The 22,726-nt window shown below is 40.7% G+C and overlaps 1 protein-coding gene across 1 annotated transcript in view; it reads right to left on the bottom strand.

Moving 5' to 3' along the window:
- Positions 1-22,726, bottom strand: part of ARHGAP42 (Rho GTPase activating protein 42) — a 186,740-nt gene that overhangs the window by 122,427 nt on the left and 41,587 nt on the right. The gene's annotated exons all lie outside the window — the stretch shown is intronic.

The raw sequence follows: 22,726 nt of genomic DNA, 5'->3' as shown, positions 1-22,726 counted from the left end.
GTTTCCATATTATTTCAGTGAAATAACCAGTCAATTTTAGTGCAAGATGATGTGTTACTGCAGGCTCATGTTAAAACTCCATTCCCCCTCCTTTTCTCACTTTTTTCTTTTACTGTGGAGTCACTCACAATGACAGAACTATTTCAAAGAGAACTGTAGAGCCATATGGGTTGAAAAAGACCATTAAGATCATCAAGTCCAACTGTTACCCCAGCACTGCCGTGTCACCACTAAACCATGTCCCTAAGCACAACATCTGAATGTCTTTTAAATATCTCTAGGGATGGTGACTCCACCACTTTCCTGGACAGCCTGTTCCAGTGCTTTAAAACTCTTTTTGTGAAAGAATTTTTCTTAATATCCAACGTAAACCTCTTCTGGCATAAGAAGGCCAGAGGCCTCTTAGAAGAAGAAATTATCATTACAAATACTATAACTTTGTGAGGCCAGTCAATTGAGAGCCTATTGAAATTTAAGTTTCCTTTCCATATTTCAAGGAAGAACCAGAAGATTTTTTTTCCAAGCCAAAACTTTCATTTATTATTTAAATAAAACCAGGACAGAGATAAAACTATAAAAATATATTCTGTAAATATGCAAAACAGTATATTCCTCTGTGCTTAACACTAATATAAAGGTACTAACATGTCACATCAGCTAAAGACTGAAAAGTTGTGTTCATCTTTTCCTCGCCATTGCCTGACCTTTTTGGGGATTACTGTCAAAGTTTCACTAAGGACAGAGAACCTACACTCTTCAGCAGCACAAAGACAAATAATTTCCCTGATCCTAGAGATACTTTCATGCACCTTTGTATCAATACAGAGTACACCTCCATTGATCACAGCCCAACACTCACAGCCACACTTTTTGCATCTGTCAATGCCCATGAAGCCAAGAAGTATCCTTTGCCAACTCAGCAGGTGCATGGGGAGAACAAGTGTATTGTGTATAATGAAGGGTGCACACCCGGTACACAGATGGAGCTCACAACATGGGTACCTCTGGTAACCCCACTGCTTCTTTTGCCGTTAAAATGGCATTGCAAGATAAAAAAGGCTTTACTGCTGCCAGCTCTCCTACAATACCACTGAGCATTGCAGTACTTCTGAATCTTTCATGTTACTATACCTTCTTCCCAGAAAAGCCCCACTCAGTCTGTCCTCATGAAAACACCAGGTCTGCCCCCAGAGAACTTCATCTATGCTGGAAGCTGCAGTGGATAGTGGTAAAGGCAAGGAAGTCTTTGCTCCGCTTTAATTCCAGTGTACACTGCCTCCTTTTTCTTCCTTTCTTTTCCCTTAGAACCTTTGGTTGCAGAAAGGTGTCAGATCTGCCTGAGGTAGGCAGATGGAAGAATACCGTGGCAGACTAATCCTGGCTAGATGCCAGGTACCCAGAAAACCCAACTTGTAACTCCCACTCCTTGTTTGGACAGGGGAAGAAAGAGAATATAGTGAAAGGCTCACGGGTCAAGATAAGGACGGGGTGATCACTTAGCAATTACTGTCACATGAAAAACAGACTGGACTTAGGGAAATTGGTTTAATTCACCCTTCTCTGATTTGTTTGGTAATAATGAGAAATAAAATTAAATCTTTGAACATTCTCCCCTCACACCTCCCTTCTTCCTAGGCTCAACTTCACCTCCTTCCCCACAGCAGCACAGTGGGCTGGGGAATGGGCATTGTAGTCAGCACATTACATGTTGTCTGTGCTGCTCCTTCCTCCTCAGGAGGAAGACTTCTCTCACTTGCCCAGCTCCAGAGTGGGATTCACAGAATGCAGTCCTTCAGGAACAGTCTACTCCAGTGTGGGTCTTCACTATGGGGTCACAAGTTCAGCCTGCAAGCCTGCACTTGCATGGACTTCTCTCTCGATGGGTACACAGGTCCCCTCTTTGGGCACATCTGTCTGCTTTAGTGTGGGGTCCTGGGAACTGCAGGTGCATATCTGCTCCAAAGTCAAACTCCATGGGCTGCAGGGGGACAGCCTGCCTCACTGTGACCCAGGGTCTGGCGCATGTTCTCCTGATTTCTCACTTGCCTTAGTGTTTGCACTAACGTTCTCACAGCAGGTTTTTTGTCCCTTCTTAAATATGTTATCACAAAGGCACTACCCTCATCACTGAGGCATGACCTAAGCCATCAATGTGTCTGTCTTGGACCTGGTTGGCATTAGTTCTGTAGGACCTAAGGGATGTTTCTAACAGCTTCTTACAGAAACCAACTTGTAACCCCTGCTACCAAAACCTTGCCACACAAACCCACCACAGATAATAAGTGTTCACCATGAGGAATCCGGCCCCCTGGGGACAACTCATCCACAGGGCTGCCAGACATCCGTGGAGAGCTGGACAGAGGCATCATTCCCTCCACAACAGAGGTCCCATCCCTAGAGGCATTCATGACAAGGCTGGACGAGGCACTTAGTGCCATGTCTAGTTGATTGGACAGGGATAGGTGATAGGTTGGACTGGATGATCTTGGAGGTCTCTTGCAATCTGATTGATTCTATGATTCTATGACTTCAGCAGACATCCAAGGCACAAGCTAGCTACACCTAATTCTGGATTCCCAGCTCTCAAGGGAGAAACAGACAAGTATTTCAGCACTAATGATCTGAGGTGCCCTTTCACAATTAAAATTCAGAAGATTTAAAAATCAGAACCATTTGTGTCCACTGCTGGACAGTGGAAGAAAGCCCAAGAACTACCTGCAGGCCTCATGGCCTCTTCTTACTTACACTGCAACATTTTCGTTCCTTTTTCTCTATTTTTAAATCAGAATAGAGGCAGCAGAATTAAAGTCAGCTCCATAAATAGAAAAGGAGGTGGAGGAAAAAGAGTTAAATATTTTACAAAAAGAAATGTCACAGAAATGTGCTGATAAGAAAAAAAAAAATCTGAAAACACACCAATAATATCAAGTACAATATGTAATCTAACTTACATTAAATATGAAGGCATTTTTAATTATTTTTACAAAGCATTACTCTTACTCAAGGGCCACTAAGTAAATCGAAGCACTGCCTTAATACTTTACTCCAAGTAATTGGGAGACACTTGCTTACAAAACCCAAACTGTTTTACAGTCTGCTTTTTATTTAAGGGCTATTCAAAGGACTTGCAAGATGGGCTTGGTGTCAGGATGGAAATGATGCCTGTAAAGAGCAACGCCCAACAAGTAAAAACAATTGTATATGTACCCGCCTGCCCGCCTGTACGCTTGTGGTCTCGTTAATCACAACTGAAACAGATTGCCAGCTGTTTTCTCTGGGATCTTCCCAACCCAGCAGTAATCTGCTGCAAAATTTCCCTTGTTCTGGAGAAACAGTTCCCATTACTTTATTTAAACAAACAAACAAAGCAAAGCAAAACCAAAATAACTTCTTTTTTTTTTAATTTAATGAGAAATCTTGTAATTAATTTGCTTCTTAAGGAAGCAAACTAACAGTACCAACAGCTTAAACTGTAATGGTGCAGACCAATGTCTTTGTTTCCAAAATGATGTGTACCATTTGGGGTTTTATCCCTATTGCTCCAGGTATCACAGTATCACAGTATCACCAAGGTTGGAAGAGACCTCACAGATCATCAAGTCCAACCCTTTACCACAGAGCTCAAGGCTAGACCATGGCACCAAGTGCCACGTCCAATCTTGCCTTGAACAACTCCAGGGACAGCGACTCCACCACCTCCCCGGGCAGCCCATTCCAGTGTCCAATGACTCTCTCAGTGAAGAACTTTCTCCTCACCTCAAGCCCCACAATCAATTACATGTGCACAATCAAAAGAGGCTTTAAGAATGATGCATAATTAAGTGAATGAGGGAGAGATTTTTTAAAGCCATTGATAAACACTTATTTTTCTGAATTTATAGAGTGTATTATTAAAAATATGCCTTGTTTATGTTCTAGAATTCTGTTTTACTCCACTAAAATCAAGTGAGTATTTCATAGGAAACAAAAGCTATTTAAAAATCACATGTTTTCAGTACTCATACATTTTATGATGCTTTTGTTACATATTTGTGTAGAGAATGTAGCACCTTAAAACAGCATGCCTATGGACATCATTTAAGGTAGTCTATCAACAATCAGCTTAATACTAAAAAGCACAGTGTTACTGTTGTGGAGGCAGGGAATTAATGTGGCTGAGTCAGGAATATATGGAAAAATAGAGTTATTTTACTTTCCCAAAAACCCGAGCCCAAAACTATATACAGAAATTCATTTAGTTCTAATTAGCAGATTCAGTCAGATTGAGAAGATCTACAAGGATACCATAGGTAAATTTGACTATTTTGGAAGTCGGGAGCTGGAAAAGGCTAAGCTACTAAATATAGCATTCCTCACTATTAATCAGGCTGAGCCAAAAGTTTACTCACAGGTGAGCCAGGCTGGCTGAGAGAAAGGGTGCTCCAGATGCTTGTCCCCTGCTCTCTTTCAAAAGGCCTCCGAGGCTCCTTAAGGCCTATCAAGCCACATAAAGGGGGTGCTTACGATGGGAAGCCATCCAAAGCAGGGACCCTCCTGCTCCTCAGGAGCTTGTCCTTCGCAGCGCCAGGGGACTCTTTCTGCAGGAACTATCCGGGTGGGGGAGAACTCTAAGGCAGGAATTACCCCAATATTTACACCCTTCCTAGACAGAGAGCAGAGTTACCACTGCCTAGGCGCGAAGACCACAGCCAATCCCAGCCCGATCCCAGCGCGGGCACTGCACAGGGCACCCCTCGTGTCGGAAGGGCCCCTTGCTCCCCCCCTTCACACCTGCAGGGCAGGGGGGGGAAACAGGCCTTTTGTGCCTTTCCTCTCCCATTCAAACCACAGAGGGAGAGGAACTTTGGGGTATAGAGGACTCCAGGACAGTTACTTACACTGTATTACTATTACTAAACATGACATCCAGTAGAATCATAGAATCTAGAATCATAGAATCAACCAGGTTGGAAGAGACCTCCAAGATCATCCAGTCCAACCTAGCACCCAGCCCTATCCAGTCAACTAGACCATGGCACTAAGTGCCTCATCCAGGCTTTTCTTCAACACCTCCAGGGACAGTGACTCCAGCACCTCCCTGGGCAGCCCATTCCAATGCCAATCACTCTCTCTGGCAACAACTTCCTCCTAACATCCAGCCTATACTTTCACCGGCACAACTTGAGATTGTGTCCCCTTGTTCTGTTGCTGGTTGCCTGGGAGAAGAGGCCACCCCCCACCTGGCTACAGCCTCCCTTCAGGTAGTTGTAGACAGCAATGAGGTCCCCCCTGAGCCTCCTCTTCTCCAGGCTAAACAACCCCAGCTCTCTCAGCCTCTCCTCATAGGGTTTGTGTTCCAGGCTCCTCACCAGCTTTGTCGCCCTTCTCTGGACATGTTCCAGCACCTCAACATCTCTCTTGAATTGAGGGGCCCAGAACTGGACACAGTACTCAAGGTGTGGCCTGACCAGTGCTGAGTACAGGGGAAGAATAACCTCCCTTGTCCTACTGGCCACATGATGACATCTATATTTAATGAAAAAATGAAAATAATGTGTATGAAACCTAGAAGCAGCTTTATATGACCAATACTGTATTTTAAGACAAAGCCAAGCTTGGAAGGTAATATTCAATCCAAGACAGAATGGGAAGTTAACAGCATGCAAAGCAGAACAAAAACAAATGTTCTTGTCTGTGCAGTGGACTGCAAGCTTAATGCTTTTTGCAGTTACACAGACAGCCTTAATGTACAGGCAATTTTAAAATATTCTAAAATACACTAAACAACACTTTAATCAGATGCTGACAGCATCTTCAGGTATGTGAATGCCAGCATGCAAAAAATACACAAACAGAAATGTATCATTTGCTTTTACAACACCTTGCTGTGTAAGATGTGAAAACCTGCAAGTCTGCTAGTGAGTCCCTTATATCTTCCTGATCTGACTGAGGAAGTGGCAGGACTGTACTGTACATTGCTCTCAAAATACTTTGGCAGGAAGGTCAGTCAAATACATCCTCTCTCTAGAACTGGTCTTACCCAGCACAGACATGTTTTAGGAGGCTCTCAATTCATGCTTGAGCACGAACGTCAGCTTAAGGCTCCAAGGGAGTTCTTCCTAGTAAGTAACACATTACAGAATCAGAATTCAAGGCAGACCTCAGGCCCATAAGGAAATCTCCCAAGGATTAACACTTGTTTATGACACTTCAGTGAAAAAGCAGAATAAATGTAAGATCTATGAGTGCTGGGAGAAGAGACTTCCCTTTCCAATTCTAAATATGCAAATAAATATATTATTAAATAGTTACCAATTTATGGATGTATTTCTAGTTATTCCATTTGAATGACTAGCATATTTAACTGACATCATCTACCAGGACATGAGTAAGGGATTTGACTCTGTCCCTTGTGACATCCTGGTCACCAGACTGGAAAAATATGGACTTGATAGATGGACCACTCACTGGATAAGGCGAATTGGATGGAGAGCAGCCTGGAGGAAAAGAACCTGGGAGTCTGGGTTGATGAAAAGCTCAACATGAGCTGACAGTGTGCATGTACAGCCCAGACAGCAACTGTGTCCTGAGCTGCATCAAGAGAAGTGTGGCCTTTACTCTGCTCTTGTGAGATCCCACCTAGAGTTCTGTGTACAGTTCTGGAGCCTCCAACACAAGAAAGACATGGAACTGCTAAAATGAGTCCAGAGGAGGGTCACAAAGATAATCAGAGGGCTGGAGCAACTCTACTATAAGGACAGGCTACGAGAGTTTGGGCTCTTCAGCCTGGACAAGCCCAAGCAGTGCTACAGGATGGGGTCATAGGAGCTGGAGAGCAGCCAGGAAGAAAGGGAGCTGGGGGTACTGGTAGATAATATCTGAAGATGAGCCAGCAGTGTGCCCAGGTGGCCAAGAGAGCCAATGGCTTCCTGGCCTGCATCAGGAACAGTGTGGCCAGAAGGACAAGGGAGGTTATTCTTCCCCTGTACTCAGCACTGGTCAGGCTACACCTTGAGTCCTGTGTCCAGTTCTGGGCCCCTCAATTCAAGAGAGATGTTGAGGTGCTGGAACATGTCCAGAGAAGGGCAACGCAGCTGGTGAGGGGCCTGGAGCACAAATCCTATGAGGAGAGGCTGAGGGAGCTGGGGTTGTTTAGCCTGGAGAAGAGGAGGCTCAGGGGTGACCTCATTGCTGTCTACAACTACCTGAAGGGAGGCTGTAGCCAGGTGGGGGTTGGTCTCTTCTCCCAGGCAACCAGCAATAGAACAAGGGGACACAGTCTCAAGTTGTGCCGGGGAAAGTATAGGCTGGATGTTAGGAGGAAGTTCTTCACAGAGAGAATGATTGGCATTGGAATGGGCTGCCCAGGGAGGTGGTGGAGGCACCGTCCCTGGAGGTGTTGAAGAAAAGCCTGGATAAGGCACTTAGTGCCATGGTCTAGTTGACTGGATAGGGCTGGGTGCTAGGTTGGACTGGATGATCTTGGAGGTCTCTTCCAACCTGGTTGACTCTATGATTCTATGGAGAAGACTTTGAGAAGACCTTATAGTAGCCTTCAGTATCTGAAGGGGGCCTACAGGAAGGCTGGGGAGGGACTATTTACAAGGTCTTGTAATAACAGGATGAGGAGCAATAGATTTACACTGGAAGAGGGGAGATTCAAACTAGATGTTAGGAAAGGGTTCTTTCCACGGAGGGTGGTGAGACACTGGCACAGGTTGCACAGGGAGGTTGTGGCTGCTCCCTCCCTGGAGGTGTTCAAGGCCAGGTTGGATGAGGCCTTGAGAGACCTGTTCTAGTGGGAGCTGATCCTGCCTATGGCAGGGGGTTGGAACTGGATGAGCTTTGAGGTCCCTTCCAACCTGAACCATTCTATGATTCTACATGCTATCTCAAGCAGTTTTAAAGCACACAATATCAAATAAAATGTCCATCCTCTTTCTGTGGCTTTTAGTCATAATGAAAAAGTATGGTGCTGTGGAGGGGTTGAGGGAGATGTAGGACAAGAGAAGCAGTCAATGGTTTTCTGATCAAACAGAAGAAAGGAAAAAAAAATCACTGATTTCTGATTAATAGTGACATGCCACAAGTATCTGGAAAAAACAGAGGAGATAATTATCTGCTTTCTCAGTACTTTCTACCTAACAAGAACTCTGGATGTCACAAAAGCCACACAGGACCTGTAGTGTGCATCTGAAGGTAAACTGGAGGTCTCGATATATTACTACTATGACAAGTTTTCAACATGGTAAAATGTGAATTCAAAGGATTGTCTTGTAATAAGTCTTCCAAATCCTCTCATTTTCTTTGAATATGTTGGCTGTGAATGTAAATACACGTTTATCTAATACAACACAGATTTCCTTTACCACTCTAACAGCAATTATTTTTCAATTCTTTTTTTTTTCTTTTGGACTGAATAAAGCCTATAAAACATTGGAAGAGTAAAATTATCTACAGATTTAAGTGGGATTAAGTCTGGCCTAAAAGAAACAAGCTGCACAATCATCATCTTGGTCTGCAAACAAATTCAACACAAAAAAATGCTGACTGGTTGTGAGTACCACTGTAATAGAACAAAAATAAAGAAAGAATAGCAGTGTAAGAGAACTGCAACATATTCCTACACAGAATGGTATTTAATTTTTAAGCAGACTTTCAGGAAAGCAGTATTTGGACAAGCATGTCTTCTGAATCTGCCCAATTATTGATGATGGTTTCATTTTTTTGTTGGTTACTGCTATTTCTCCTGCCACTTCTACCCTAGGTCCACTTCCCTCACTTTACAAGTGGCAACATTTTTGGAGAAACTTTAGTTTGTAAGACTGAGCTCAGTATCATAACTCTTCCTGGGAAAGCAGTAAAGAAGAGACAATAAGGGGAGAGGAATGAAGGACTTGAAACCATTCTTTCTCTTACCAATTTCATTCTCTTCTCGGTTTCATTCCCAAACTATTGCAGGAAATAGAGTAACTGATTTCTTGCATTTAGGTAATATTTCTTCACTATTTATGTAAATTCCAGTTTGTAAATTAAGACTATGTCAGATGTGCTTTGAGTATTGTCAAAAGAAAAACTATCTTAGAAGATTTTACTGCACAAAAAGTTAGAATAGCAAGACAGTGGTTTGTTTCTTCATGGGGTTTCAAAGTTGTTTAAGTGTGGAAAACTAATATTGGACGAGCTGCTTTATCCTCCATTTGGTTTCTCTTACTTCTCTAATCTGGGTATCAGATTTCATGGATCTATAATAAAGACTTCATGCATTCATTTAGTCTACGTTTACACTTACCACAGCCTACATAGTAACAGGGGAAAAAGGTATTTGTACCTTCCTATAACACTATGAAATATACTTCTAGCAGTAAAAGAAACAGGCTGAAGTAAAAATTCAAATATACAGGTTTAAAATATCATGAAAATACCCCAGCAGACACTCTCAAATTGACAGCAGACAATGGTTTAAATTCACAATGGCAATAACCACAAAGTTCCTTGAAGACTTCCACCATAGGAAGATATACAAAGGTAGAGGCAACTGTGTCTAGTCTGTACTGTTCCTGTGATAAAACCATACCCAGAGCAGACAAACTGAGTAATTTTGGACTTAGGAAATGACACTCTTACACTGTTTCCTCCATAACTAATCAGGTAAGTAAACTCTGCAAGGGTTTAAAACAGTAATTTTTTATCAATTAGTGCTGTGATTTTTCATATTTAGAAGCAATTTCTACCTAATCAATGCATTGCACTTTCAACTGATCAACTAAAGATTTTTTTTTTTAATTTGAAAATCTCATCCAAAGATGGTTTATCCTGACTTAGCACAGACATAACAATAAGAAAATAAAATAGTAACTACTGCTGTAAGAATGAGGTCCTCCCAGGAGCACAATTTACAGTGGTAATTTTGTTCCTCATGGCAATTCCTACCCTGAACTGTGAAGAGAAATATTTTACCTTTTTGGCAATCCAGATTTGCCAAACAAAGCCATTATGCACCAGGAAGGAAAAGCATGATACAGAGACAAAAAGGCACAGAGATGAAAAATGCCTGGTTTAACATATCTGTAAATAAAGTGCACAAATGTAAAAGCAGAAACATGACAAAATCAAAGTTTTGTGCTCAAATTTATGCTCCAAGGACTACATATCATTCCCCAAATATGATCACATCTTGCACTACATACTGACACCAGGGAATTTCATCAGAGCACAGCTACCAAAATCCACCTACCTAAAAGTGAAAAAAACAAACCCCAAAGCTCTACTTATCTGAGTTAAAGCACTGCAAACTCAGAGTAAATGCAGTGGTACTTTGTCCTTTGCATCATTATTTGAAGCTCTTTTCATGTTAGAATCATAGAATACAATCATAGAATTGCTTATGTTGGAAATGACCTGTAAGACCAAGTTCAAGTGCTAACCTAGCACTGCTAAGACTAACATTAAACCATGTCACCAGAGGACAGAGAAATGGTAGCTAAGTCCTCCGAATTCCACATAAAGTCAAAATCAGCAAGGAAAACTACCACAGATTCAGTAACGGCCTCCCAGTTTGATGCCCCTAGGGAGTGTTTAAGGAGTGTTTCCCATTAACAAATCTTTAGAATCTATTAAGACTGGAAAAGATCTCTGAGACCACCAAGTCCTGCTGTCAACACAACACCACTATGCCCACTAAACAATGTCCTGAACTGCCATATCTACATGGTTTCTTTTACATCTCTAGGGATGGTGATTCCATCACTTTGCTGGGCAGGTTATTCCAACGCTTGACAACTGCAGTGAAGACTTCTTTCCTAATACCCTTAGCCCTTCTACTGCTAGCCATATACCAGGCACAAGCATTTGCCCTGACCAGTCTTTTGGGTTTTGTCACACTGTAAATGCAAGACAAACCATCAGAAGAGGCCAGACAGTTCCACAGTAACAATGCAACCTCCTATCTGAGCACAATACATATGTCTCAAAGCACAGATGAGAAACACACAAGGCAACAAATCAAGACTTAATCTTAATAAAAGCCCAAAGCTTTGCAAGATGTGCTTGCAAGTGTTGCATAATACATACATACCATATTTAGACAACAGGAATTTTAACTCAAAAGCATTTTCATCTTGCAAAACCTAACAAGCAAATATAGTAAGGTATTTTGTGAAGGTTTTTTCCTAAACATATGTGAAGCATAAAATGTAAGGCTGCTAGTGGAAGTAATAACCCTTTCCCCCATTACAGGTTTTTTTTGGTTAACAAACCTCTGTCAGCATAACCACCTGAACCCAGTTATAAACAGTATCATGCTGAAGAATTCTTTCCTATAAAAAGTAACAATCGTTTCACAAATATTTAATCAAATGTAAGGCTTGTAGAAAAGTTAAAACACACTTTGAGCCAGGACATTTACACTTTATGCTCTACTCCTTAACAGAAATATACAAGAGCTACATGTTTATATAAAAATGAAGATGTCTTACAAGGAAGTCAGGTAATCTGGAATTTCCATATCCACTGTCACCACTTGCCAAACACAATACACAGAGACATAACCTCAAGAAATGCAAGGCTACACAATTTAACTAAATCCAATTACTTGACTTAATATCAGTAAATTGCCAGGTCCTACTCATGCAGAACCTCACAAGCAAACACAAGTCAAAAATTCAAGATGAATCAAAAAAGGGCAAAACATTTATCCTAGAGTTTGGAAAGGTTATTAAAGCTTTTAATGGTTGTCTATCCCACACTGTGTCAGTACAAACAAAACCAAAACGAACCCACCTCAAACAATTATGCAAATACTACTGCCATGCTTTTAATGTTTTATTAAAAACCCAGCTGCAATTTATCTGTCCTTGTGGCAGCATTCTGCTCTGACTATGAAAGCAGCAAATATTTTGGGAATGCATCATTCCATTTGGAAAGTGTACACCTTCTGTGGCATGAATTATTCAACAAGAGAATTTGTCAACACAGTACTAGCAGAGCTGTGGCAGAAGTAGCCCATTCTAGTCTACAGCACCTTTCCCATATTGTGGTATCCTGAAGTGACGGCAGAAACTTAAAATCATCTCAGTGATGTCTTCCATTTTGCTTGGAACATGGGACTGAATGGATCTCTCAGTCATTTACTTCCTTTCATACAGCACTATATGCAAACCCTTCTACAATTTAGTAAGTAAGTTTCCTTGTCTCTCCCCTTCTATACTTCTGTGAAGAAGTGAAGGCTTTTGGGACTAGTCACAATCAATATTCTGTTTTCATTATGTTCTCACAGAATAAAGAGGTAACGATTTTAAACAAATAGTCATTAAGAACTACTGCATCTCAATGACATTGTAAAATAGGGTTTAAAATTACTATGACAGAGAAATCAGCCTGTTTCCATCTGATAAAGACACGAACAGCAGTGCTGGGGCTGAACTACACAGCTTCACGGCTGGGGAAGGTGTAGGGAAAATATTCAGCACTTTTTTTTGTACAGCATATATGAAGTAATCTTAAAGTGCTTCTGAAGACCTACTTTTAAAGCTAGCAGTTGAACTGGCACCCATTGAAACTAACAGCATAATTTTCTATACTGTAGAAGTCTGTTTAATCCAATTAATTGTTACTTTAACTAAATTATCCATTGACCTTTGACTTTAAGAGATCAGATTTTTCCAGAGCTGACTCATATCCACAGCCTGTCAGAGGAAAAACAGCTTTAAAAACTATGGAACATTCAGAAATAGATAAGATCAAAGGTGGATTCTGGATAGAAAGAATCTGTGATTTAACCTCTCCTGCTTTCCTTTGCCTCCTACCCCCTCAATCTTACTAGAAAGAATCAGGATGGAAATTGGCTATGAATACAAAACCTTTCATTCTAAGGAAAGAATTCTAGTTCATGCTTAAGTGTTTCAAACAGGTAAATAACAACAAAATGTGGTAACTAACTACTGAGCAACATATTAAGCTGCTAAAGTAGTATTCAACCCTAGCATTCCATAAACAAAGGAGTTAGAAGTGATTTTGAGTATGTTGTAGGCTTGCCAATGCTTGATTCTTCAGAGGCACATTCATATTTTAAATGAAAGGGAAAAAAATGGTATCTCAATCTTTCCAGCTGTACAAACCTTATTTGTGTGTGGCTCTTTGTGGGTGCTGAAACAGAGGAAGTAAAAGGAAAAACAATGTGTCCAGAATGCAGCTGAAAATCATTAGTATTGTTTTTCTGATTTGTACATTTCAGTGAGTTTATCAGTGAAACATTTTAATAGGGAAAAGTATCACCAAATATGTCAGCAAATGATAGTTTGTCATAATCACTTTGTTGAATTTAGACCTACAAAGGAATCAAGGGACTTTCCATGCTTAAAACTCTAATCTATACCAAAGATTTTGAACTCAGATGTTACAAAATCTTCATTTTATTTGCTCAGACCTGAAGATAAAGATCTCAAAGATAAGCTCACCAAACCACTACCTGTTTCTGAAAACAAGTCACTATTGCTCAGAAAGTATATGAACTTGACAACTCTAAACTGTTATGCCATTTTTACTAGATGTTTATTATAAGCAGTACACACCACGTATTTTCAAACCATCTCTGTAAAGCAATTCTCTTGTCCTCAGACTGTCTCTTCACAGGCATTCATACCTCACTGAGATACTCAACTCCAGAAACAACACGGTAAGCAATGAAGGATGGAAGCAGAGATATTTTGAAGGCATAGAATGAGAATAGTAATGCATATATGAAAGTCCAGAAGATCAAACTGTTAATGAAGGACAAAACAGATACTTCATCTTAATCCTGAGTGGCATAGGCCTGCCTACTCAGCTGTTTGGATCAACTATTGGCTCATTTAACACACCAGGACAACCAAAGTTAGTGCTACCCGCTGCCTGGCTCAGCATTTTTCTGTAAAATGTATGAAGTCTAAGGCAGGTATCAGTCTGAGACAGCAGTTTGTACTTGTCCTGGTTCAGATGGGAGGGATCAGTTGAAACAGCCTGTTGAATCTGCTAATAAGTATTCGATACCACACTTATGTCATGCCAGCTTTATAATAAGTGCTGGCCAGAGCAAAGGATGATGAGACTTGGAGCTCATTTCCAGGGGGCTTTCTTCCTGTGTCCAGTTTCAGGTGGTCTCTTCTGCTTTGCTGGCTGGGTGGCTGCCCCTTTCTATCTGTTGGCTTATTTACTGATTGTCTTTTGCTGGCTTGGCTTGTTTTGCTCCTTTATATGGTTGGGAGATTGCTCCCAGTTGTGTGAGTGAGTCTTGTTAGAGTTGGCTGATTTAAACCAGGATAGTAGTCCAATGTAATTAAATGAACTAGTAAACTCCCTTAGCACACCATGATGTAAAATGCAGTGACTCGGGATATCTCCTGCTTCACATTCAGCTGCTCCTGCCACAAAAGGGGGTAGGACAGACAGGAAGAGCAGTAACTGCATCAGGCACTCCAGTGTAATTTTTTTTTCATTTGAATACACATCTTAAGGTAATAGAGAACGGAGCATGGAAATTCTAACAACCTTCTGAGAGCTATATTGGAGGAAAAAAAACAAGGCCTGTGTTGTTGATTTTATTTTACCTTTTCCTTCACACAAATAAAGGCCTACTGCAACATTATTTTATATCCTTCTTCGTCAGCCTCATTTGACCTTCCACAGTAAAGACAAGAGCTCTGAGGCAGGCCCAACAGAATGTGACCTTCTCTTTCTGGTTGAGATGCTGTTTTGAAGGCTCTAAGGGATCCTAGCATAAAAATCACTCATTTCCCGGAGACAAGAAAAGACAGCATTCCAGAAAGAAGTGGCATTTGTTTAAATATGCAAGAAGGACTTAAAAAATAATAATGGTAAGAACAGATTTAACAGAATTTAAACAAACACTTTAGGCATTTCACACCATGATTGTGCTGAGTTCCTCCCATGATTTGTTACTGTTTAACTTTTGTAGATATAAATAGCTCAATAGGAATACCAAAGATCTCCATCCTGTGATGCAAATCTTACTAGTAGTTTACTCAAAGTTGCTTTGAAGGTCACCTAAAAAGTTAATCTTAAAATTAATTCTTGTAACTGGAGGAAGAAAAGCTGGCAAACCTAGGCAGGTAATTACCATGGAAAAACAGCATACAATCTTTCTATGCAAATCCACTCTGTCACAAATAGATTTCTGTGCTAATTCAGGACTCAACCTTTCCCCACCCATCTGAAAAAAAATGCTCTTTGTAAATACACTTGACTCTAATATGTTCCACAAGGTCAACAAACTCAAGCACTACAAAAGTTATTGGGATGATGTCTATGCCAACATAAAAAAATCCACCCCCAGATGTCTACCCTCAAGGTGCTTTGGATAAGGCAGAAGTAGATCTGAGTAGCTGGAATTCATCTTAGACTTATTTAGCATTTGGAAATTCCATTCTGAAACCCAATTATGAATGCGAATTCAGCGCAAAGGAGGTAGAATATTAACCCTAAAAATATCTGGAACATCAAAGCTAACCTCAACTAAGGAGATGACCTGAAAGATATGCAAGTGATTCAGACTGTAGGTGGTTCACTGGTGTTTAATAAATAATTCAAAACCAGCCAGGCAAATTCAAGAAGTCACTGCATACCACAAACAGCAGAAACAGTGGCTTCAAACTGTGGTTAGGCTGACAGCTACCTTCTGAGAATTAGCCTATGAGCAGCTCCAAAAGAGAGTCTCCTAACCTGGAGACTGAAATGCCCACAGATTTATTTGTCAAGATTTGCCTACACATGCATTAGGCAAGCATAAAACACCTACAGATTCTCTCTTGGATTTGTTGTTGTTTTCATTTTCATAGAGCATTACATGTGCAGTTTGTAATACTAAAAATAAAGAACACCTAACCTAAACCAAAACCAAACCAACTAACCAAAAAACCAAGCCAGAAAAAAGGACCTTGGCATTGCTTAATGCCAATTAACCTTTTACAGCATTTCAACATTTTAAGAGATGGGGGTGGTAAACTTTGGTTTGATTCACCACCACCCCACCCCATCCCACCCCCCTTAACTGTGAAGTTTCATACAAAAACTTCCTAAGACAGATCTATTTGCTGTTTGTCCTCTGGTAGGTTATCCAAGAGGGCAAAGCAGCTACCCTCTAAAGCACTGTCTATGTGGTTGCCCAGCAGAGAGAAAAAAAACCACTGAACTTCTGGTATCTTTGCTCAACTCAATCAGAAGAGCCTTAAGAACACGACACTGGACTCCAACAAACAACTTCTATTAAAGGATTGGTTTTGTACTTGTTTTTTTTCTCCGTTTTTGTTGTCTGTTTTGTTTTGTTTAGTTGGCTCTGTTTCTTTTTTCTTTTTTCATAGAAGTGTTTCCCCATAGTACATTTTAATTGATTTTTTTGAAGTTCAGCTTGAAGCTAATTGTTGAACAGAACAGAATTGCCTAGAGTTAACAATTCTGTAGATGGTTAGCTGTTAGAAATGTTAATATTCCCACAAGCAACTTAAGGTGTAAGTCAGCAAAGATCACACAAGTCACAACTGTTAGCAATAAGATGATGTGCTCGTTTGAAGCTAGCTAGAATGTTTTGGTGAGAGGAACCAGATTACAGGCTGTGAAGGACAAACAATGGTGATGTCTACTTCACTCACAGGCTTGCTGAGAGGTATAAGAGCAAGAATCCAAACACAGATAAGACATTTGGTCACTGCCTGGGCTTTGAGCTGCATTTGTCTCTAACCTCACCATCCATCTCTCTGATTAATCCACTTGCTTCCTAATCCCCCTGGCCAAACCTCCATTCTTCTTTGGGGCACAAGGCAACGTTTGGGGTAAGTAGACAGGTGACAGAAGGTGCAAGGGCAGTTGGGAGCCCCTCCTGGGAACTCAGGTTTCTGGGAGGGGAGTTGTGTTTCTGTATTACCTTTTACCTTGTATATTTCTGTATATAACTGAATATATTGTAAATATCTGCTTGTATATTGTGCTAAGCTGAAAAACTGACATTGGAATGGGCTGCCCAGGGAGGTGGTGGAGTCACCGTCCCTGGGGGTGTTCAAGAAAAGACTGGATGAGGCACTTGGTGCCATGGTCTAGTTGACTGAATAGGGCTGGGTGCTAGGTTGGACTGGATGATCTTGGAGGTCTCTTCCAACCTGGTTGATTCTATGATTCTATATAAGCTTCATTCAAATCTCCAGAGTTGGCAGAGTCTAGTCTGGGCGATTTACCAAGTGTGGGGGATGGGTAACACCCAAACCATCACAGAAGAGAATTCAGTTCCCTCAAGGAAATAGATCACATTTAAGAATTCCTATAGCTCAATGAATATTTTCACAGATCATCATAATCCTACTACATTCCTAAATCAAAGATTTGATGCTACCTGTAACTTCATTCTTAATATAATTCCCTTTAGGAAAAAAAAAATTCAAAAGCAACAGTGACAGAGTGAGACACAGATGACTTTCAATGCTTTTTTCTAAATAGGACATGCTAATAAAAAGCAGATATCAAAATAAAATGCCAGAATATAAAAAAGTATTTTTGTCTCAGTTTCTTTTAATTCTGAAGAGCATGATCTTACATTCCTGATATTCTATAATTAGCCATAACACAAAATAGACAAACCTTTTAAAAGGAACAAGACAGAATTCCACTGCATTAAATAATAATGTTTATTATTTTCATCTGTACCAGCCACAATTCAAATAATACAAACAGAAAAGAAGAGGATAAACCCAGGGAGATTCCAGGAGAAGAGTCAGGCAACATAAGCTACAAAATACTAGAAAAGGAGGAGCTAGGGAAGCTTTTTCTTCCCTAATTTTATGCCTACACAGCATATACTGTGAAAAAAAGACATTTGTTCCTTAAAATACAATTCATGTAGCATTCTGTATAATCTAAAAGGTTTGAAACATGTAAAAAGCATGCATCTGTTTTGCACAAAATTCTCACCAGGTACAACCAGTGACTGACCTCAAAGAGCTAACTTCAATAGTACCTTGGGGAAAAAAACCTTACAAATAGAAGGGTTCAGGAAAGTTGGACCTACCTTTAGAGAAAAATCTTGAAGGTACAGGAACAGGCTGTGCCAATGTGATGAAAACAGAGCCACTGAGGAAGACAACCAGCCTGGATGGGTGAGGAACTTGTGAAGGAATTAAGGGGAAAAATGAGGGCATATCAGCTTTGGAAAGAGGGGGTAGTAACTCTGGAAAAAATTAAGGATGTTGCTAAGTCTTGTAGGAAGAAAAGTAGAGAGCCAAAAGCCCAGTTAGAACTTAGACTGGCCACTGCTGTGAATGATAATGAGAACTGTTTCTATGAATGTATTAAAGACAAAAAGAGGGGTAAGGATAACATCCACTCTTTATTGGAGAAGGAGGGGAATGTAGTGACTAGAGATGAGGAAAAGGCAGAGGTGCTTAACTCCTCCTTTGCCTCAGTTTTCAATAGCAAGGCAGGTTGTCCTCAGGACAGCTGGCCTCCTGAGCTGGTAGGTGGGGTCAGGAAGCAGAACAGCTTCCCTATAATCCAGGAAGTTGTAGTTAGGGACTTGTTGAGCCTCTTGGATCCTCACAAGTCTATGGGATCAGATGGGATCCATCCTAGGGTGGTGAGAGAGCTGGCAGATGAGCTGGCCAAGCTGCTCTCCCTCATTTATCAACAGTCATGGCTCACTGGACAGGTCCTTGAAGACTGGAAGCTGGCCAATGTGGTGCCTATCCACAAGAAGGGTCAGAAGGAGGACACAAGAAATTACAGTCCTGTCAGCATGACCTCAGTGCTGTGTAAGATAATGGAGGAGATCACGGCACAGGATGGAGGGGGATCAGACCCAGCCAGCATGGATTTAGGAGGGGCAGTTTGTGCTTGACCAACTTGTTATGAGCAGGTTACCTGTCTGACAGATGTGGGGAAGGCTGTGGATGTAGTCTGCCTGGATTTCAGCAAGGCCTCTGACACTGTCTGCCACAGCAAACTCCTGGCCAAGCTGGCAGCCCTTGGCTTGGACAGGGTTACTCTGTGCTGTGTTAAAAACTGGCTGGATGGCCGAGTCCAGAGCGTGGTGGTGAATGGAACCACATCCATTTGGTGGCCAGTTACTAGTGGTGTGACCCAGTCCTGTTTAATATCTTCACTGATGATCTGAATGAGGAGATTCAGTCCACCACCACTAAGTTTGCAGATAATACCAAGTTGGGAGCATGTGTTGATCTGTTAGAGGGCAGGAGGGCTTTGCAGAGAGACCTGGACAGATGGGCGCAGCCCAATGCCATGAGTTTTAACAAGGCCAAGTGCCAGGTTCTGCACTTTGGCCACAACAACCCCATGCAGTGCTACAGGCTGGGGACAGAGAGGCTGAGGACAGAGCGGCTGGAGAGCAGCCAGGAAGAAAGGGACCTGGGGGTATTGGTTGACAGGCAATTGAACATGAGCCAGCAGTGTGCCCAGGTGGCCAAGAGAGCCAATGGCATCCTGGCCTGTATCAGGAATAGTGTGGCCAGCAGGACCAGAGAAGTCATTCTGCCCCTGTACTTAGCACTGATCAGGCCACACCTTGAGTACTGTGTCCACTTCTGGACCACTCAATTTGAGAAAGATGTTGAGATGCTTGAACATGTCCAGAGAAGGGCAACAAGGGGAGATGGTGGAGTCACCACCCTGGAGGTGTTTAAGAAGAGGCTGGATGAGGCACTTAGTGCCATGGTTTAGTTAATAGGAAGGGTTAGGTGACAGGTTGGACTCGATGATCCTAGAAGTCTTTTCCAACCTCGTTAATTCTGTGATTCTGTGACCTCCTTTACATTCATTTGCTGTCAATTTAAAGTATTAATCTTTGTGCAAAATATTAATTCCAAAGGGGTCTGTCAGTAATTGTGCATGAGGTGGTATGTCTCAGAGAGTGAATAGCAAAGTGCAGCCAAATCTTGGCTCTTTCAGGCTGAGGAAAGCACAGTTGTCAGTAAGATGAGTAAGTAACACCCTCTCCTTAGAGTCTCCTTAAACCATCGTTACTATGCCTTTTTAGAATTGATTCACTGTCACTCATTGTGTTGGTTTTGTTTTAAAGATGCCACTTTCTGCATAACTTTTCAATGTAAAAATATATAATTACAGCTTGGCTGACTCACATGTAACTGGAGCTAACATCAATGTTCTACTATTAGATATTATGTCACTATGAAATACTGTGGCCTTCGCACTGCTGCAGATCACACTGCCACACTCATTTCAAAACAGAAGAGACAACACTGACAATTGTTGCTAGCTCTTTGTTTTTTAATGAGAAAAGCTAGTAGAGCTGAGAAACACTCCTCCCCAAACTCAGTTTGCTGACAAATATCTGAAAAAGCTTTTTATAGCATGAATCCTTTGATGTTCACAGTTTGAGAGAAAAAAAACCCTACACTGCTTATTCATGAAAATAAAGGAAATAGCTTACAATCAGCACACAAAATGTCTGATTCTACATCCAGTAAGTTATATCTGAAAGTGGCTATGTATATAAATCTGTAAATTGCAACAACATGGAAAAACTACCTAAAACACATTGTATAGCCATAAAGAGATGTCGACTTTTTTTGTCAAAGAAGATCTAAACATATGTAAATATAAGTGTTCTAGTTTGAAGCAAGCTAGAATGTTTTGGTGAGAAGAACTAGATTACAAGCTGTGAAAAGAAAACAAAGGTGATGTCTACTTCGCTCACAGGCTTGCTGAGATGTATAAAAACAAGAAATAAAAACACAGATAACCACTCTTGCTGGGGCTGCTGGCTGAGCTGAGTCTTACTCTCTAACCTCACCCTCCATTTTTTGGACTAATGCACTTTGCTTCCTAACCCCTTGGCCGAGTCTCTATTCTTCCTTGGGACTGGAGTAAGGTTGAGAGGGGTAGGGGTTAGGTGCAGGGGCGGTTGAGAGCTCTTCCTGGGGACTCAGGTTTCTGGGAGAGGAGTTGTGTTTCTGTGTTACCTTTTACCTTGTATATTTTTGTATATAACTGTATGTACTGTAAATATCTGCTTGTATATTATGCCAGCTGTAAATATAAGCTTCATTCATATTTCCAGAGCCATCTGAGTCTAGTCTGGGTGATTTCTAAAGTGTGGGGGGGTGGGGAACACCCAAATCATCACAATAAGAAAGTATATATAAGTAAAAATCAGAAATCAAAGATAGCATTTAAATGAAAATAAAAAGAACAAATAAATCACTTGGTTAAGTAATATATTAATTAAAATAAATGTTCAGTGAATCATCAGTTCTTTTTATACTGAGCATGTCATGGAGCTTAACTAAAACTACTTCTCATGTATTCTGTATATTTAATAGGCTTATCGGAATTTGTGACTTGTGCTTTTTCTAGGTGCTGTCTACAAGTTACAGGAAATGCAAATAAAAATGAATGCTGTTATTAGAGCTCATAATGACAAAAATAGCAGAACAATGTACTTAGTTACTGGAAAGAGATATTCAACTTCCAAAAACTTCATGGAACTATCAATTTAATTCCAAATACTTATTACCAGTAAGGAGAAATAAGAAAGTAAAAAAAATAAATCACTCATATTTTAGACTATTTTTCTACAGAAATAATCACACCCTCACAGAAGGCATCTTAATCTGAGGCTGAATTTCCATCTTTTATGTGGATTAGGGTGGATTTCCAATGCCAAATTTGAAATACAAATATATTTTTAGATCTTCAGAATACAGTCCTTCTATTGAGCCCCATGTATATGGTGGTTTTGTACAAAACTTATCAAGGCATAAGCATCACTGCAGACTGAAGTAAATTTTTCCAGTGGCCTGCACAGCTGTAGATATTCTTAATAAAAAAGGAGGTGAAGGCAGAAGGAGGCACAGAGAACAGGATTCATCCATACAAAGCTTTCTTTGATGATAAGCAAACATCTAGCTTGTTGGGGCATGTTAAAAGATATGGATAAATTCTAGGTCACCGCTCTAGGGAGATCAAAAATTGAGCCATACCCTATAAAAGCATACAGTATGATTCAAGCCCTGCTAAACTTGAATTTGATTCCTGTCAGTTTACCTTTTACTCTTATAAGCTTCTTTGATGTACGTGACAATCCATCAGGCAATGGGTGCTTTAGAAGCTAGAAATCCTTTCTTTGAAGCTCCAAGTGAAATAAATCAGCTGTCAAGCTTCATGAACTCCATTTTTTTCCTAAATAGTTTTAAATGCCTGTTTAATGTCCAAACAAGAAAATGTCTTTTCTTTGCTACATTTAGGTAATCAAACTTGTCTTTGTCCTTGGTCACCTCATTTTAAATGCAAAACCTTACGCATCAAAAAAAGAAGTTATCGTACCTGAGATAATGTAGATTTAAGTTAAATGCATAAAATATGTGCAAGCTAACTTTAACATCCAAGAAATGAACACCAAAGAGCACATACACACCATTCATTTTTTACCTCTGTCCAAATTTGATCCACCTGAAGAATATATGCAATGTTATATCTCAGTAAAAGCAGCTCAGTGGTTTCACTCCCCTACTTCTCTATGTCAGTAAATTTTAACCTTCCCTCCTGCTCCACTGCTAAAGATTAGTAAAGACAATGACTAAATACCAGTCCTCCTTCGCTACATCCTCATAACTATCACAATGTTCTAAGGTAAAGATGAGGCAAACCTTGCCAGTGAAAGCAAGCATATCCACTGTTTTGTTCAATAATTTGTAACTCAGTCAGGAAAAGGGAAATAGTGAAGGGTGAGGAG

The sequence above is a fragment of the Pogoniulus pusillus genome, chromosome 3, assembly GCF_015220805.1.
Source record: "Pogoniulus pusillus isolate bPogPus1 chromosome 3, bPogPus1.pri, whole genome shotgun sequence".
NCBI lineage: Eukaryota > Metazoa > Chordata > Aves > Piciformes > Lybiidae > Pogoniulus > Pogoniulus pusillus.
The sequence above is the reverse complement of the archived record's forward strand: the minus strand, read 5'-3'. Positions and strand labels throughout refer to the sequence as shown.